At 40.8% G+C, this 20,707-nt stretch overlaps 1 protein-coding gene across 2 annotated transcripts in view; it reads right to left on the reverse strand.

Annotated features, from left to right (window-relative positions):
* The window catches only part of Retn (retained), a 114,514-nt gene that overhangs the window by 74,899 nt on the left and 18,908 nt on the right, over positions 1 to 20,707 (reverse strand). The gene's annotated exons all lie outside the window — the stretch shown is intronic.

Consider the following 20,707-nt stretch of genomic DNA (forward strand, 5'->3'; position numbering starts at 1 on the left):
ATACATGTATATTTTATATATATTATCCATAATAGAACGTTGTACAAATAAGAATTAAAGGAGTGACATTCGAAAGGAGGGAGACGTCACTATTCATTATTTTAGGGAGTGTCCCTTTTATCTAAAAGAAGATGCAAATAGATTCATCGAAGCTTCAAGTATATTCAAATGGCGAAGAAGCCCGAGCTTTTACCTGGAAAGGGCGGACTCGAGTAAATATATGCCTATCGGGGATGTGCAAGTGGATTCAACGGTAAATGTACCGATGTCGGGGCCCAATCTTAAATGGGACTACGATCGAAGGACAAGACATCCGATGGGCGAGGAGTGACAAACGGCCTCTCTGTCGGCATTCTCAGCACGTGTGATAATATTGACCCTCTACGGTGGTGGTCAGGAATGAATGAGCGGCAAAAAATAGAATCCTAATCAAATATGAAACAAGTTCGTTTCTGAGATTTCGATCTAGTCCGTCAACCTGTTATAATACTTGCCTATATTTTTATTCTACATCTTTCGGGTAAATCTGTTTTATATCTTTATTCGAATAAAAAATTTCAGAATTAAATTGTATCTATAATTATAATTGCAAACGATAAAGCATTAAGATACACTGTTAAATATTAAAAGATGAAATTTAAACCAGTACCTTGAGTTAAACAATATTTTATATTAACAGTATTTTATATTTATTTTAAACAATATTTTATATTTTGTTAGTTTAATTATTTTAACATAAAAAAGAGTATTATTTTTTAACTCCATTGATTTAGTCGAATTAACGACATATTGAGTAGGAGCAGTGGCGACCTACAGGAATTATTAAAAATTACTGAAATTGAATATAATTTAATACTACGAATTTAACAATGTAAACATGCCATGTATAATAAAAGATATATCTTTAACAGAATTCAATGTGATCGATTATCGAATAGTACATACATATGTGTTAATGTTTGAAGACTTGTTCCGATAACAAATCGTGAAAGTCGTTGTGTGTTCCGGAGGCAAGTATTTATGCGAAAAATATTGTTGAAACCGGCGCGTTGGGAAAAAGGCGCGAAAATAAATTACGGTGGTTATATATATGTATATACAATATATATATATATATATATATATATATATATATATATACAACCATATATGTGGTATCGTTATTCTCACCATGGCGTGAGGTTACGAATTATATCATTCAAGTATTTGCGGACGGTACCGTCATTACAATAATCACGGTAGAGCCGCGTTCGAGGGTGCCATTGTTCTAGTCTGAACCGAGTATTCGCACGTAGGTGTCTGAATCTCGTATGGAAAGTGACGGAAGAAATACGCCGCGGCGCCGGTTGCATCCGTCGAAGCAACGAATATCACGAAACGGACGTTCAATTATATTATTAATCAGCTTAGATCCGTTTGAAGGTTCATATATAGCGAACATTTTCCACCTTGTAACTGTTACTAACTGAGGTCTAACTTTACCGTTAATATGCTAATATTTATTATATGTTGAAATTTTGTGTGAATACTTATTTACCTAGGAATTTCCTACTTCCTATATATATTTACCTTTGCAAAAAAAATCACAATGACCTGTTTTTATTCTCATCATTTTTTTATAGCAATTGGAGATGATGAGCGGGATAAATCAACATAGAAAATAATCAATAGAAAGAAAAAAAATTACATTCACGTTTCAACGAGAATATTTACAAGTGTCAATATCCGCACATAATTGCATCGTCTGTCATGGCATTTTCTCTGTTTGATAGTCGCATATATACTTTTACGCTATCTAAAGAAGAACCTTTAACGAACAAATAATTGAAAGGCATTGAGAAAAATATTACTGTTATACTGATAGACATTATAAATCACATAGCGTTCTATATTAAAACATTTATACTGTGTTACATTGTCGTAATCTCCTCCCCCCCTCTCTCTCTTTCTCTCTTCGTAATCCGTAGCGCAGCGTTGCGGTTTCATAAAGACATTTTAACGAGATTTAATATATCCTAGACACGACAATAGCTAAATTTATCGAAGGCTAAGCCACGGCGCGTTACCCTTCGCAGCCACTGCAGATAACTGTGTCCACCGTGATTTATCGCCATACCGTCACCATATCCGATTGTTTTATTGTTTATACTTTATAGTTTCCACGCTTCGAAAGCGCTCGCACTCTCCAACAAAGACTCGTGGGTGAGGGGTGCTTGAATGCGTATACGTGCATGCGTGCCCGCGCATGTACTTGTACCTCGGCGTGGCCTGTAAATCATCGCCTAAATGCTCCAGGCACTCTACACGCCGTGGCTCTAAATATTCTAATTAATGCAGGACATCGCGTTTAATTGGACTCCCGTTAGGTGAATATCTGCCAGTATTGATCATCAATATTAGCAAAGTTCGTATATACGAGTTATTTATATCAGTTACATAGTTGCATTAGTCGAAATGCGTCGGGGTAAATTTTTTTTCAGTTGTTATGATTTAAGAAGAAAAATACAATATGTAGAAAATATACTAGAATATAATTTTACATCAATATACAGTTCGGTTTGTTAGTTGTTTAGTTTATCTAAATTTTATGCAGTTAGAAAAGTTACGATATTACTTGTCTTTATTCCGAATATTTCTATTTATAATTCTAATCTAGCCGTCTGACGTCGCGCGGCTTTTATCAAATACAATACGCTATGCATATTGAACACTGCGAAATGAACATTACGGTATGCATTACTCGAAAGAGAGAGAGAGAGAGAGAGAGAGAGAGAGAGAGAGAGAGAGAGAGAGAGAGACCAGCTAGATCTCTTGGAAGTTATTACGTGGCTAAATTGTCGCGTTAGTATTTTACAACTTCGTGGAATAGAGTTCGCCTATAGAAAAGAACAATGTTATCGGACATGCACAATGCAATGTGGAAAGATTCGAAAAAGAATTCTCGTCAATGTGTAAAAGATAACGCAACTATAACCTGCAAGATTTGAACGTATTTGCGAATATTAAAATTGTCCGTAGATTTTAATTTGTTAATTTTTTTGTGACTTTTATAACACTTTTATAATTTTGACACTTTTTCATTTTATATTTAAATAGTTATATACAAAATATGCGATGCGCGTGATTGTTATAGCATATATTTGTGGAATTCGTGGTATACCTACCTAATAAATAAACATATGAAAATAATTATGTGTAATAATTTGTTCTCAAGTGTGCTGTTAAGTATTATATAAATGAAACTCTTTACACAATTCTAACATTTCTATTCCCGACAATTGATGATTAACGTGAAACTTTATGCACAAAGGGGACACAAGTATTATTTCATTTTTTTTGCAATTTATGGACCGCGTGATGTTCTCACAATAAATCTAGTACAGCCCGTTTTTTTTTACAACCGCTGCAATTACGGTTATCGTAATTGCAAGACTAAAGATATTTTGCGTCACAAAAGACTGAATTATATTAAACGCGTAAAATTTCGCAATAATTTGAGAATAATTCTCCGCGCAGCTAATATTATCGTGCGAAAGTACGGACTCGTTGTCGAGACTGTCCAGTCGAAGTATTTGGTCTAAGTTTTATGGACGGCGTTTTACACAGGTGTTTAAAATATATAGCGATTAGATATGACCGCGCGAAATAAAAAAAGAGCGTTAGCTCGTTACAAATGTATATCGTAAGGGTATTCTCCTCAGACGAAAAATATATCACGGATTTTTTCTAATCGGACGTATATGGTAGAGAAGAGATAAAACTTTTCGAAAACACATGAAACCAATGAGAAATAACGACGGACAGAATCGGCGAGCGCCGCATCAGGCATCGGAATTATAAATTATCTTTGAAAATAACGCGCGATAAATGTGTAAAACGTTTTTATGTATGTGCATATTTCGCGACTTTACTATGCGATACCATTAGATATTACTCAAAATAAATAGCACGGCGAAAAAAAAACAGGTATGCAAATCAATGGATAGATAAACGGGTGACTCTTGATGGGAATCGCGAATGCAGCGCTATAAACATGCATAGCGTAAGGATAAAGTTGAAAAGCGAAGCGAAGTATATATAAGTGTCGAAAAATCGTAATAAAATAACAGCGAGGAAAATAAAGCGAGATAAGCGCTAGAACGTATGATACGAGATATCACGGATCACATTTTTAATCTCTCGCGATAGCTAACTTTTTAATTTTTTTTTGCGCAGTTTTTTTAGCATTCAGTGCAGCGCTCGCGAGATCTTTATTGTCGAGTACCGCAATATTCAATGGGAAAGAATAGGAATATCCGCGTAACGTGTAACGCAGATAATTTTCGCTGACACGTGCAGCGAAATATGCCGCGTAATGTGCGAACGCGTGAAATAGGATGCGTTATCAGAAACGTTATCGAACTCATTTCCTCGCGGTAACGCCGAGGAGGGAGGTATGACTCGCAAGCGTATATCGATACGATATCGAAGGAAATGACTGCGAAATAATTGCTTTACATATTGTAGCGCGTTTCTAGCTCGAGTCGCTCGAGTTTACCATATTCCACGAACACGCGCGGGCGAGCGCGATTCCCGCGCCCCGTAACCGATAAAGTGTATGCGCGATATAGAGCACGCAATGAATTCGAAACGAAGACTACCGAGAATTCGAAATGGCGCGATGCCGCCGCCGCGGTGATTAATTGCGCGCTAGAAAAGTGGGAAGCCAAGTAATATAGCGCTACTGCGGAGAGCTAGAAAAAAAAACATGTATATCGAGGCTTATCATGATAGTGGTCCACTGAAAAAAAAATTCTTGGTAATCTTGTGAGATACACTTAGTAACAGTTCTTTTTAAAATATTTGATTATTATTACCGAATATGATATTAATAACAAAACATTTTGTAATAATTATAAACATTTTGAAAGAGCCAATTTTGCGTTTAGTTGAGCCAACTAAATTATATAGTACTTATTATCAAATAGCTTAGTGATAAATAACAAACAGTTTGATAATTAGTACTAAATTGTCTTAAAAAGCCTTATCTGATTGGTTTGTTGACAGTTACTCAATTATTTAGTAAGCAATTTGGTTATTTAGTAAATATTACTATAAATTTAGTAAGTATTGCTAATTCAGATTATTCTTTACGAAAGCTGTCAGTTTATTGTTCCGATCGTGCTGCATTTGTCTCATGAGCCTCAACCAGTTCATACATGTTCGTCGATCCAAGCATTCGTGCCTGTACATACTCGTTTATCACTCGCGAAAGTGCATCGTAAAACTCTACAGTTTTCGCGAAAGTACATTTTAAAGTTCTAAAAAATGAGTGAATTAGAAAATTTTCTCTTAATTTGACTTAAATATCTCATTGATGTGTTATAGGTTAACCTTTTAAAGGTTAACCTTTTGATACCTCAATCAGATGTTTAAGTCCCCAAATTAAGAGAAGATTTTCTAATTCACTAATTTCTTAGAACTTTACAATGTACTTTCGCGAAAACTGTAGTTTTACGATGCAATTTCGCGAGTGATGAACGAGTATGTAGGTACAAATGCTCGGATATATAATATACAAAATTTAATAACTATTAACAAAAAATTTGTTTACATTTAGCAACTCATTTTGTTATAATTATCAGAGTAGTTTGATAATATTTCCTAAACTATTTGATAATTATTAATAAACTATCAGTTTATAGTTACCAAACTGTTTGGTTACATTTATCATTACTTGGTAATAATTACCAATCTTTGCCAATAATTACCAAATATATCAGGTTTTATTACAATTATTTGTTAACATTAACCAAATTATTTCGTCACATTCACCTATACGTTTAGTTGAAGCTATTTCACCAGGTAGCTTGGTCACATTAACCAAGCCTGGATTATTATAACCAAGCGTCGAATGAGAAGCTCGTGAAAATGTATGCGCGTTGCTTCGCAGAACACACAATCGGCGGAGGCCGATTTATATGCGCGAAATTATACCTCGAATTGTATTTCAATGTTCTCGCTTACTCGGTTACATTTATTTTCCATTTCAGCAGTTTATAAATTATAAAAATCTAGTTTTATTTTTCTGTCAAACATGCATATTACCCAGATAACACAATGTCAAAAATCGAAACATAAGACGTCTTTAAGATATGTCATATTACAAAACGTCTTTATACACTGTTAAATATTAAAGGATGGAATTTAAACCAATACCTCAAATTAAACAACATTATTTTTAACTACTATGTGTGTCAAAATTTATTATTTTAACACAAAACAGTATTATTCTCCATTAGTTTAGTTAAATTAACGACATATTGAGTAGAAGCAGTGATAGGAATGGTTAAAAATGACTCAAATTGAGTATAATTTGACACTACGAATTTAACAGTGTAAAGACGTCTTTAAGACGTCTTGTGTCCCCGATTATGGACATTGTGTTACCTGGGTATCTAACTGTCTATCGCACCGACAGTTCGTGCACGTTGCAGACGGATAATTGATAAAAAAATCACGAATTCTTATACTGGACTTCGATAAGAAGGAAAAAAACGCACGATATTACGGCGCGTCGCAATCAAGATTCATCGGGCTCGTGGCGCCCATCGAAGGATCACGCGGATCGATCCGTAATAGATAGAAGCGGATACGTTGCGAGAAGAGTAACGATTTAACGAATGGCCCCGGCGTTTATCGATACCCAATAAGAATGAAAGTACGAGTACCTACACGAGTTCCCGCGGGCCCTCCCGCGGTGCTCCCACGCAGGGATCACGGCTTCATCGGTCGATCTTTTTCTCGTATGCGCGCGCGCGCGCGCGCACGCGAGGAATACGCGTGTAACTCTACGGTCCATAAAATAAATTCATAAGCGCCCGATGATAAACAGCTCGGAAACGGAGCCGTTTTGGCAGATCGATCGATTTAGATTGAGAGATTACCCCCGGTGTCCACCCGATGCCCGAGTGAACGGAAGAGTGCTGATTTATCGGCTCCTCCAGGACTTCTGTCAGGTATATAAATTCATTGACCATCGGAATCGTCATCGCCGTAATCGCTTTTATTTATCAATATCGCTGAGAAAGCACATCGATCAGAGCTGTCTATTTAGGTGAAACGTCCTGCGGAACGCGCTACGCGGGGAAGCGCGGCATCGACCGAGAGAGGCTCCGACAGTTTTTCCCTTTCGCATGTATTCTCACTCACTCACGTTATTATAATTTCAGATCTGAAACAAGATAAAAAACGGGCATTTCCCGATTTTCAGCATGCCGACTTGACTGTCTATCGATTTGCTCGTTCACTCGCGAAAATATACCGGAAAATATGCAGGTCACGTTTGCTCCTTTAATTCCACTTAGGTAGAGGTATTATAAAGGAAAAGGTCGTCGAATTTGGGACATTTGGTAGACGAGGGTCGGCCATACCGACGCCTTCTCGCTTCCATGTGTTTGCCACATTCGAGATCGCACACGCCGGAATCACGGGTATATCTTTCACCGCACAAGCGCAAATTATTTTTATCGATTCGTTCTTACGCAACCTTCGAGAAGATTCGCCTCGTGGGAGACATATCCAAAAGAAACGCTGGCTAAGATTCGCGCGAGTATCGTCGGCAATGAAACGTTCAATGCGCCGTTTCTTTAGCCACTTTTTCTTTCAAATAAAATTGAATAACGATATCTTGAAAAAAAAAGAAAAGAAATGTCAGAGATCTGCTACGCGCGTGACTGTCACTTCGAGGGCGGTCCGCGCGATCAAGTTCGAGGAAAAGGGTCTCCATGGTGAGCACCCATATTTATAACCGTGGCGTATTTCGTGTAAAGTAAATCGGAGACGCGGTGGAAAGACGGACGGACGATGGCTGGCTCCGCCAGATTTAATTAATGACCCGCCGAGTTTGATCTGCCGGCTACAAAGACCGTAGGCAAGATGTGCGCGCGCGCGCGTACTCTTCTCTCTATCGTTTGTGTTCTTCCTTCTTTCGTCATCGTTCCTCCCTCCCATGGTCTATCTTCTCCAACGTATGCGCGGTCACGGACGGAACGGAAAGACGCGAAAGAAAAAGCGGCAGAGGAATAGAGGGAAAGAAATGAATGTTTATTTCGGTCTTGGAGCGAAGATCGCGAGCGAGAAAGGCACTTTCTCGATATTTACGGTCTTAAAGCGTCGCGTAGCGTGTTTGTAACAATACGTAAGGATTTAATATATCGAGTCGTACAATCAAATGCCTTGCTAAAATTTTGAAATTGCTACAAATTTGTTAATATCGAAACGAAAGTCAGATCAATTATTCACAGTTATGTGACGCTAAATAGATATACAATTATGATTCAATCGCGTTAAAATGCATAATCGCGACCGTAATCTCGCGTCTTTGCGCGACAGATCTACCTGAGGGCAAGCGAGACGACCGCGCCGCTGACAAACCACATACTTCAGCGCATAGTTATTTCGAACTTGACCCACATTCCCGACTTCCTACAAACTTTGCTTTTCTCGTTCTTCTCTCGGGCGGAGTCTTTGAAAAAGACAGATTGATCGAACAGGGTCATCTTAGATGGAAGACGTTCCAATTTCGCGGACAACACCGCGCGCGATCGCGCGATGAATTTATTTCTGTGCCGAAGCCGAAATAAAACTATGACAAATTACGCAATCACCCCCGCCCCCGGGAGTACGAAGGGGGTAGCGCTTCTGATTTCACAAGCCGATATTCATCGGAACAGTCAAACGAACGTACGACAGTGACGGATCGTCTAAATTGAAGAGCGGAATCCGGCATCCGCGACGGCGAGAAGCGGATGAGACAGAGAGAGAGAGAGAGAGAGAGAGAGAGAGAGAGAGAGAGAGAGAGAGAGAGAGGGAGAGAGGGAGAGTGGATAGGCGGGGTGGGATGCGAGTGGGCCATGAAGGGAGCTATAGAGCAATATTAATAGCGTGGGTGGTGGCAAAGCGTCGTGGAAGATATTGTTAGAACTCGGAGGCTGACTCGCACGCTCCGGAGGGGAGAGCTCCTTGCTAATGGGGTTTTAATGACGGCCAGCTGTCCGTCCGTCACACACTTTTAGACAACTATTCGGTATTTCTGTATCGCCATCTCTCGATCCCGATTTCCCGACGAGCGTCGTAAGATCGACTTGTGTCTTTCTCTCTCCTCCTCCGACTCCCTGTGTCGGTACGGTGTCCGATGTCCAAAACAGCAACCTTCGAAGGCTCAAGCTGAGAAAATAATTTAAAGGAATCCAAAGAGAGAGGAGACGACTCGCACGTTGATGGAGCCTGGCGGAGCGATTGCGACTTCTATTATACAGGATGTTCTAAATTGTTTGCATTTCCTTTCACCTAATACGAATTCTTTTAGTAGATCTTTTATATTTCAATATTGTTTTCTTTCTAATCTTTTTAATAGAATATACAAGAGCATTCATATATATAAGGATTATTAATAGTCGTGAAAATAATCCAAATTATAAATTATCTAAATTATGATTAATATAACTAATCGTTTTCAAGTGGTCTTCAGGTGTTGGTACCAGACACAAAGGTAGAGATACAAATCTCTGTGCACCGCACACGATGAATGAAACGGCAGTCGGTCGGTTTCAGGTGCATTCTTATCGTTTTTGCGCGACTGTTCCATATTACCCGAGCGTGTTTTAGTCTCGACATTATAATTCTAAGTTTTCTTAAAGCAAATTTCATTGCCAAGAATCTCGAGGCATCCGAGCGTCATTTCGCCATGAGGAAGAACTTGAGGAAAAGTAGTCGGTGCATCGAAACGTTTGTTCTTACCGGCGGGCAACAATTAAGCCGCGTGCCGCGTCAATTCAGGGGGAAGAAACGAGAGAGGCTTCGGACTCCGGAGCGTGCAAGCACCACGTGCACGAAGGGGGTTACACGCGCTTACGGGTGTAGGAAGCGGACAAGCGGGAGAAAAGCGGGAGGCTACAGCGCGATTTTATGACCCATTAACTCATCCAGCCGGGATTGCTCGCGACATAGAAAATCCGCTCTGCTTAAAATTTTGACGCTAAGCTTTTATCGTAAACCCATACAAAGTTCATAAATAGATAATATTTTGCGCGAATAGAAATTTATCATATTCCACGCAGCGTGCTTCAGCTTTTCATAGTCGAACGTATCTTCTTTAATATTTGTCTGATTCTTAAATTTCGATAATTTTGAACTTAGAATGGAAAACATTTTTTTGTCGACCACCGTTCGCGAAATCGATCGATTAACCAGGGTCTTTTTCAGGCACCTCTTCCCAAGAACCATTAAAATGTAGAATTTCCCGAAAACCTTTTGTTATTTTACTACCTGGGAATCAAAGGACCAAATTGTCTCGACGTCCTTCTCGGCACAGACCTCCTCGACAAAATGCAAAGAGCCGAGTCATGTTGATCTATAATATCATTTTTTCATCGATACCAAAAAGTAGTTTATCGTAAATCACGATTGGAGACTGATATAATATTTTATGCGATATCCATAGACATCAGGTAGGATAAACAAAGAACGAAACAACAAGATAGAGTAAGAATGCATTTTTTAAGAATGTAATCTACTAAGAGCTAAAACATTATATGTTTTATCTTTCGTTCTATCTTTTACATATATCTTGAACCCTGATATATATGGATATCAATTCCTGATTACATATAATAACACTAAGTGAAATAAAATATAATAAACATAATCTTTGACCTATTAAAAAATCCTTCTTAAAGAATTAAAACCTTTTAAAACAATTAAATCTCTTACGTGCCTTCTTTAAGAAATTTAATTGTTACCGCTTTTTGACGATGTTGATTGGTTATCTCGATGCGCATTGTGCGTTACTTCGAGCGGTTGTCATTGCGAAGGTTGCATATTTTGACTGCTCATTGGATAACTCATTTAACAGTCCTTAGTTAAGAAAGAGAAGGTATAAAACGGTTCCTCTATTGTATAAAGATAAAGCCTTGTGTCCACGATACTAGAAATCGCTCCGAGATCTCGAACAGAGAAAAAATTGACCAATCACATTTAAACAATTCGGCAATTGACCAATGCGATTGGTTAATTCTTTCTCCGTTCAAGATCTCAGAGCGATTTCTAGTATCGTGAACGTAAGGCTTAAGAAAGTGCCTATATAAAAAGACTTCCGTAAAAATACACGTAAGTTGTAATTTATTTTATAATATTATATATTAAAATAAAATGTAGGTATGTAAAATGTCGGATTTTGCAACGTCAAGTTTCTGGAACGTTTTTTCAAGATTTTCTTCAATTTTATCCTTTAGAATCTTATATCATAACATTGGATATAGGCCCAGAACTCTAATCTTCAAACGAGGAAAAAGTAAAATAAATGTTTTAAATTTTCACATATAAGCTGCTGCACTTTTTATTAATAAGTTGTATTTTCTTCTTATATTGTATATGATATCTTTAAGGTTAAATAAACACGCGCAATGTTATGCCTTAGTAGGTAATATTTAAAGAATAAATAAAATTGAAGAATAGATAAAATTGGAAGAATAGACAAAATATAAAAAATTTCAAAATGTTAAAGAAAAAAAATAACTCCAGATTCCTTCAGATATTTTAAATAACTAAAACAATTCCGACAACTCTATTGTCAATTTTAAATAAGAACTCTAGCATCTGTTGACCACATGATCGACCCTCTCGCAGTTCTTCCCCTTCTTATCTCCCTCTTGTCTTGAAATCCCAGATTTCCTTTCCGCGAAAACGCCCATTTCGAACCATAGTCCGCCATAGCCTATAAAAGGCCCGGTCGTCCGCATCAAAATCAGCCTGCCTGATTCTTAAAATTCTTTTCATATCTTTCAGAAAATCTTTCAAATATCAAAGAATTTATAATCTACAAAATGAATATCATCTACAGTCATTTTTCTGAAATATTAGTGAGATAGTGAGATACTTTAAATGGGTTCAGCAATAAAGATGACAAAAACTTGACAAGATAATACCCTCTTAGTGACCGTACCAAAGCCGAAATCTAAGTATTTATCATTGCTACGAATAATGGAAAACAAAATCGATCGTTGTATTTCTGAAAGACGAATGCTACGACAAACATTCTAAAAGAATACCGAAGACATCAGACTGAATTTTTGAGTCTGTTATCAAATCTTTACAATATTTCGAACGCTTCTTATCTGGCAAAACAGGTGTGATAAATGCAAAAAATAAATGAAAGAATGAAAGAAAAATGAAAGATTGATTAAGTCAAGTAAAAACAACAAAAATTTATGTAGCAGTAATTTTGGCAACAAAAAATTATGTAGCTATATGATGCAACAAAATAACCTAATTATCTTATCACAATACATTACAAAAGGAATGCTTAGCTACTTCCGATCGGAAATACTTCCAATTACCATCAACTTTTAGTTTGAAAGTTTGACTCATTTTTTAAGATATGATACTTTTCTACTTAAATCTAAAGTGTATACTTTTAAAATCACGCATTTTAAGATTCGTGACTGGGTGTTGCATCATAAAATAGAAACTAGCTGGAAAATTCTTCGTCATAATATTATGTTTTGTACAAAGCGTTTCAATATACGTGCATAAAAACAAATTAGTATTTAAAAATCGAGTTAAACAATTGTATATATATAATAGTGCATGTATAAGTTTGTTCGCGACAATATTATTTTGAAGAAATTGAGTTCAATTTCTATGTATATCAACTTGTATAGAACTAAAATATGACTCTTTCGCGCTGCATTGAAAGTGAATAACTCAATTGAGCGTAAGCTGTTGCGTTCGACTGCGATATCGATTCGTTGCAACAATGTATCGTGTCCTAACCGGTAGCCCTTGCGGTTGCCCTCTCAGCACGTCCGGAAACGCGAGCGGTATCCTTCTATGCAACAACGGTTCGCGATCGATTTCTTCGGCAGATGGTAGTTTTCGATTTTGGCAATAATAAAGTTACAAGCAAGAAAAGAAGATGCAATTTTGTGGTAGGATGTGTGCCGCACGGTAACCGCGAGCTTCACATGTGCTATCGCAAATAACCGATGTTGCACAAAGACCATGATGCCGCGAATATAATAACTAAATATCGTAAAATGTACGCGGGATATTGCAATACACTATTTTCAGTTTTTACTGCGGATAAAATATTTTTAAAAGCCCTTTGGGGGTTTTTCAGCAAGAGAAGGAAAGAGAGAGCGAGCGAGAGAGAAAGAGAGAGAGAGAGAGAGAGAGAGAGAGAGAGAGACAGAGAGAACTTTGCGTGCAGTAAAAAATCAGATTCTTTATATATTTTCAATCGATTTAATTGTGTCCCCTCTTTCTCGTTCTCTTTGAGCATGTAATCATATAATAAAAATGACTTTTATTATAATAGTTTTCGAGAAGAAAGCACATATATGCGTTAGATATAATTAAATATCTACACTGGATCATGATGGCACGAGTTCGGAAACTTGGCGTGATCCAAGGTCGCCAAAGAAACGAAAGAGAGAGTCAACGACAAAGACGACGAAGGACGATCGCGTGTCTCGGCGAGAAAACGGGAGCCCACGGTGGCTCTTCTGGCTTCTTGAATGAATAATCGCCCCAAATTTACTGCTGGGATATAATACACCGAGGATACGATCTTTCCGAAATCACGCCCCCACGTAACCATTCATTTAACATTAATTTAATGATATATAACTGGACAGAGAAATGTTCTCGTGCCGCGCCAATCTCTTCGCGGAAGAGAATCCTGGATACGGAAGGATCCTTAGTATGAACGCACTTTCAAGTAGACAGATCCCGCACCTTTCGCACAAACCATTGCACCTTGACACTCAATCGAACGTCTTAAAAAACTCATCGACTCTTAAACCGTCATTGATATAATCGATATAATTAGATTTGTAAATTCAATATCGATACAGAAAAGATTCACAGGGAGATGCCTATTGTTACCAACTTTGTAGGTTTCGTTCTCTCGATTTTGGCGTTCAATAAATATTCTCTTTAAGATGACTACTGATATAAGGTCCAGGAGATCGCATCGAGCGTGACAGCCCGCGAAGGGATCGGGTCGGGCGAAAAAGAAAGGAGCAGAAAGAAAGAGGTGGAAAGAGGCTGGACGCGGCCGGAGTCTTCGAGGTGAAGGCATTTCGACTAACGCAATAAAGGCGCGCGCGATAATATTGCGAATAATAAATATCGGGATGTAAATCCATTGGCAAAGGTAACGTCGGGCATAAATCAACGTTCCTGGAGGCGAGGAGAGAGAGAAAGAGAAAGAGAGATGAAGCGAGAGAGAGAGAGAGGGAGAGGGAGAAAGGCGGGGGGAGCCGGTCACGAATCGTCCGTTCTGTATCCTCGTAGAATCGCGTCGTAAACTCGTCAAACTCGGCTCGCGAAATAGCATTAACTATCGGGATAATACAATCGTCGTTGCTGCGCGTACATTGGCCAATGTGCTGGAAGGAGATCGTCTTCGTCTTCGAGACGAGTGACGAAAAATGACGAACAATGGCACCTTGGCCTTGTCTTTCCGATCGACTCTGTCGCAAAACGAACGACTTAACGCTGCAGAAAAATACATACGTATACCTATACTCTTTATACTCTTTTACGCGCCTATACGTAGGTTTGAAGCTTACGTTTCCTTGCATATCTCTCAACTTGATTTGCTAAATGACTCTAACGCAGAAATGATTGCTACCTCAATTACGAAGCAATCAGCGTTTCCTGCGAGAGAAGGCAAGATTTCATTGCCGCAACGATTGCACCGGTAATACCGAAAAACACACGCGACATACACCTATATAAGCTATAACGACTTCAAGGACACTCTCGTGAATCAATCCGCCGACTTTTATATCGAATATCCGTTTTGTTCTCTTTACGCTCTCCGCGGCACGCCATGGCTCCGCGAAGCTTCTTGCCTGTATTAAACTCTCTTTCCTATACCGAGGGCAATTCGGACAGATTACAGGGCTTTATTCGACAAACGCTAATTAATCTAATTATCGACCACATCTCAACCCGTACACGAGAGATCAAAAGAAGATTCTGGTATACGTTATTATACTACCTACGGAAATTTTTGGGAACTTTCGCAGTCACGCAATGTCTCGATATAATTCGTGGAATAACTTTATACAAAGGGCCTGATATTACACCCTCCTCCTCAATCTCCCGCTCCTCTCCCTCTCTCTCTCTCTCTCTCTCTCTCTCTCGTGAAAGCGATTTGCCACGTATCGAATATCAAATACGCCTCAGAGCGAATATCGCGGCGTGTGTATACTTATCCATACCAGTTTGTTGTAGACGTTAAGACTGTCTTAAAAACTACGAAATGTATAAATGTAACATCCATTTCGAATCCGCGAGGTGCATTCCAATATGATTGTATCATTATAGGTATATCATTTACAGACAAATTGTTTTGCTCAATAAAACACGTAGAAATTTTGTAACTGCGGCTGTGCAAACGCTTGAAAATATCGGGTAACATAAAGTTCGGCTTGCCTCGCCATTCGTATCGCAATTGCGACGACAACAAACAGAATCATTAATAATAATGGCAGCAGTAATAAAAGATTACCTTACGACCCACTTCCATATGTTTATATATTATTGCCGCTTTAACGACAATACTATATAATTAACGACAATATTACAATTCCGCTCACGCATACAAGCACGTTGCAAAAGTATCAATTTTAAGGACAGGCGGAGATAAGACTGTTATATATTTTCACAAATTTGTGCTGATACGACAACTAAAACTTGTCGCATTTGCGAAAGCGTACTGTTTAATAAAAACTTTGCAAGTGGTTAATTCAAATTAATTCCTCTCTACGGATTACCCTTACAGATACGCGTCTCTCTCCTTTTGCCTTCGATATAATCTTATCACGCATTGCAGTCATGCTGTGCGAAAACATTTCGTACCTCCCTCTCTTCTCCTCGAGATCGATTACTTGCATCTTTTAAATTTGGTTAAAAAGAACCACGCGCGCGCAAGAGTGATCACCTGAGCTACGGAGTAAGGAGTGTTTGTAATAAAATAAGTCGACACGTAGTAAACTGTGCTCGTCTGCCTGCCTGCTATATGTGAGAAAGAGGTAAGCCCGTGTCAGTGATGAAAATGTACATGGCACTAAGATGAAAGGAGGTGCGCGGGGTACGTCGGTGAGCCATGCTGCATGCATGTTTCGCAAACGTAAAAGTACGACTCGCATATAATTAAACAGTTGTCAAAACATCCGAAATTAATACAGCGTGGCAGATAACGATCGTCTCGATGCAATCGAATAAATTAATTACTCGCGCGGTGTGTCGATTAAACGACGAAAGATCGAATAAAAGGGGTCACATAACGGGCGCTGACGCGACTCCGCGCGCACACGCCGCGCCAGTCATGGCATCGGTGCACAGGGCGCGAGCGTAAACGAGAAAGAAACGGGATACCGTAAACACGGGGCTTCTCACCACAGACTTAAGGTCTGCATGGGGAAGGTGGTTGGTGTCAGCACGCGACCTCGCGGATACGCAGCATGCGTCCCGCGACGCGGGACTATCTACCCGTCTCTCTTCCCGTTTCTCCTCTCCTCTCCTTTTCGCGCTCTCCGCGTTTAGTCGCTCCGATTCCAGAGCAGAGCAGCGTTGACAGATCGGCGCGGCGCGTCCTTTCAACGCTGAATCCTAATTTACGTATAAATAGAAAATATAAGTAAATAGATATTTATAAATAAAACTGAATTTCTCAATGATCACATAGTGGCGATAAAATTAAAATTTTTATAAAAATGCTACAACGCGTAAAATCATCTTCAACGTTAAACCTACAATTGTAAAGATATAAATATTTATTTATCTTCACAATTGTAGGTTTAACGCTAGAGATGATTTTACATTGTAGCATTTTTATAAAAAATTCCAATTTTATCGCGTCTATGCGATCATCGAGAAATTCAGTTTTCGTATATATGTGCACGCGAATGACACGGTGCCACAAACAATAGATTTATTGTGGAAGGTTACACACGTCGAAATCTAAATGTGTATGCCAATCGGAGCGACAGCCGCGAACGACTTGGGTCGAGCCCGCGTTCGCCTCTTCGACATTTTTCTACCGGCTGAGTAATTTATGTCCCGCTTATAACCGATACATTTGAGGTGGGGGCGTCGGCGGCTGCGAGTCGGTCGATCGCGAGAAAATGCACACCGTTCTTATGACGGTCTCGCTCGCGGCGGCGGCCGCGGCGGCGGGGTGCAGGTAATATCAAACGCGGCGGCCTTATAGGGATTCTGTTACTAATATGCCCCGGTAGCGTAGGAACCCCTGTGTTGCATATTATCCGATACCAATAATGCGACTAATCGAGTTAGCTTTACCCCTTAAGCTGATATGTAGCTTTATACGAGTATACAACGTAACGATCGCGGACCCGGGAGAGAAAGATCCGCCCGTGAACATCTACGGTTCATAAATTCGGTAATACATAACCGGCAACGATCTTTCCATCGGTGGCAGGTAATAGTTGCGGGCGATAAGGCGCAAGACGAAGGTAAAAATATTGCAGGGGCTACGAAGCTACAGAAAGAAAGAGAGATGGAGAAGGTAAGAGCGGGGGAGAGAGGGAGAGGTGGAAAGGAAAAAGAGAGAGAGAGAGAGAGAGGAGAGAGAGAGAGAGAGAGAGAGAGAGAGAGAGAGAGAGAGAGAGAGAGAGAGAGAGAGAGAGAGAGAGAGAGAGAGAGAGAAAGGACGGTAAAAAGATGAAGAGCCGTTCGCTTCTCTGGAGCGACCAGGCTCCAGAGTGTTTTACGGTCTAGCCGCGATCGCAAAAAATCACGATCACAGAGAAACGGTGATGGTGCAGCAGCTGTATGCAACCGTGGTAGACGCATGGTAATTCTCATTGAACACGTAATTATATTAATTGTCGGCTCTCGGCCGGACAAATTGCGGCTTTAAAACCGACTCAAGTCTTTTGTATATATAGTGACCGAAAAACATCGACCTCGCTTCAAGCGGAAGACCAGGTCCTCCCACCCTTCCGCCAACGTCGCCGTGCTCTTCCTTCCAGAAGTGTCCCTCTGCCTAACGAAATGAAAGAGGGGACAGCTGCCCGCGACAAGCTGCTCAAAACGTACCAAGTGTTAATTCTGTACGTTACCGCGCATCGCGATTCTCAATTACCTACACCGAGGTCGAACGAGTACTCTCACAATCAGTGACAGGTGAAAATGTCTCCTCGCTTTTTCTTCCGCAGCTTTCTTCGCGAGAGCGACGTTCGAGTTAAAGATTATTTGCGAATCAGTGAAAACGATCACGGACGAGCAAGCGTTATTTTCCAACGCTGATCAATATAATAACGAAGCACGCATGCTGTTGAAAAATCGCGCGTGTAACACGTAGCCGTATCTTGCCGTATAGCGCGTTTAAGCGCGCACGTGGAATTCGGCTATTAAGCCGAAACCCCGAACGACCTATAAAATTCGTCTGGCCTCGTGCGTTGTCTGCGAGCGTGCATTAAGCGCTTGCGGTTATGTGTCTACGCTCCGCACAGGTGTCCGAACCCCCTGCGCTATACCCGACCGAACAACTATAGCGCTGAATAAAAGATTCGCGAGTATACATACAACGCTGCTGCCGCGAATAAATAACGCGAGAGCAAGAAATTGCCGTGGTATCGACGAGCCGACGTTAAACATCCCCGGATGAGATAAACGTTTCGTTAGTTCACAGCGAAATTCCGACGTGAAGCGCCGCGCCGCCGCGGCAGAGTTTCGCGATTCGTTGCGAGTTATTAAGCGTCGTTTATCCCTCGAAGGATCGAATGCAGTCGGCGGCGGTTCTCCGGTCTCTCGTGTTGGCGAAACCTCTCCCGTTGGCGCGGCCGGAGTCTTATATCGAGATTATAGTCACGGATCGCGAACAAAGTTTCGTTCTCCGAGGTTGCGCGGTTACCCGGCGCCTCCACCTTCCTCCTAACGTGCGAGCGGCCCTCTTCGGCGCTTTACGATCTCTAATTATAACGATTACGTCGATCTTTTACGGGGCCAACTTTTGTTCCTGTCGGCTCGATGTCTCGCTTCTCGGAAAGAAGCGCAAAGAACGGACGACGTCGCGAAGGATCAGACTAGATTTGCCAAATCCGATCTTAAATCCTGCACGCTATCGATGCGCCAAAGGATGTCGCAATTCCAAAGGGTAATAGTTTCATATCTTTCTCAATATTACTGACGATCAATTAGACTTCGCAAGAATAGTTGGAGCCGATCGATATATACATATGTTGTACTCGAGGTTGTACTCGATAAAAGCTTATGTGCGTGATTGGGTCAAGAGAAAGCTGTCATCTCTACTCCATCAATTGAGTCGTTTTCTAGGAAAAAATTGAAGCAGAGATACGCGGCGAAAGGAGGCAAAAGGGAGAAGAATCGGAGGAGAGTGAGTTCGCCACGCTGGCTCGGAACGATCGCGGATTCGTCCAATCGCGTTCACATTCTTAATGCCGGCTGCGGCGAACATTCAGCTGCCGCGTGCCCTCGGGCCGTACGATTCGAACGGCTTCGACGATATATTCGAAATGATCTTCCATCCTCCTCCTTTTCCTCCTCCTCCACCCTTTTCTCCGCCGTTCTGCCTCCCTCCAGTCTGCGATGGTCTCGCTACTCCTTTTTTCTCGCGGGGTGAGCCTCGGCTCTGTCCAATCGCTGCCCACGGAATTTCATATCGACGTCGGGGATGGTGAACGGCCCTCATCGTCGTACATAATAATAGAGCAGAATATAATGTTGGCGGACGAACGACCCGCGGCTAAAATGTATTACGACCGGCAAGAACACCGATGCAACACCGACGAGAGAGCTTAGCACCGTCGCCATCATCCTCGGCACGATCGGCAACGTCTACCGCTCTTCGCCAATCGTCGAACGCGCTCCGTTACGTCCGGACGTTAGACGGTTATGTATTGCAAAATTATATATTACGTAAATACGATGCATGACTCATTGTGGGAAAATATATGATCGATTTGACTATCCGAGCTCTAAAAGGCCCGTTTTGACCTTGACGCGAGATCCCGAGATTTTATACAGTTAAAAGATATTTGACGTAAAGCGTAACTTTGGAGAAAAGAAGCTGGCCTGCCTCTTAATGCCGAGCTACAGTACTATAAAGTAATTTCCCGCGGGCGATATAGGACCGCGTTACTACAAAGATATAGCTCGAGTGTCGGTGGTAGTGCGCTATATATACAATATACTATACATATATTCTGCGTATCATATTATGTATTACGAGGAAAAGGCGGCGTGGCATCGTAGGTGCCATGCCACGGGGAGGTGGTGGTGAGGATGCTGCGCGCACCACGTGTACATAAGGCATACGGGGGGAGGGTTGACGTAAAAGTGCGAGCGAGAGAAAGAGAAGAGATTGAAGGGAAAGGGCGAGGGGAGAGATAGGCGGTAAGTACATAGGATGAGACGTTTATATACCCCCGACGATGTCTATAACGCCTCGAGTTACGAGACGCCTTTACGAGCGAATGCAACTCGCGCCAGACGTCAAGAGGCGAACCCCCGTTTCGAAGTTTGATGGCGCGACACGGGCCCCAAGCGTAACCTCCGAAATATCTCGCTCTTTTTTTCTGCCCTCCCCCTCCCCCCCCCTTCCGCTTTCGCGGCGCGGTATTTCGCTCGGTACGCTTCGGCCGAGACGCGTCTCTCAAGAGCGACG

The sequence above is a fragment of the Temnothorax longispinosus genome, chromosome 8 (genome assembly GCF_030848805.1).
Source record: "Temnothorax longispinosus isolate EJ_2023e chromosome 8, Tlon_JGU_v1, whole genome shotgun sequence".
NCBI classification, from domain to species: domain Eukaryota; kingdom Metazoa; phylum Arthropoda; class Insecta; order Hymenoptera; family Formicidae; genus Temnothorax; species Temnothorax longispinosus.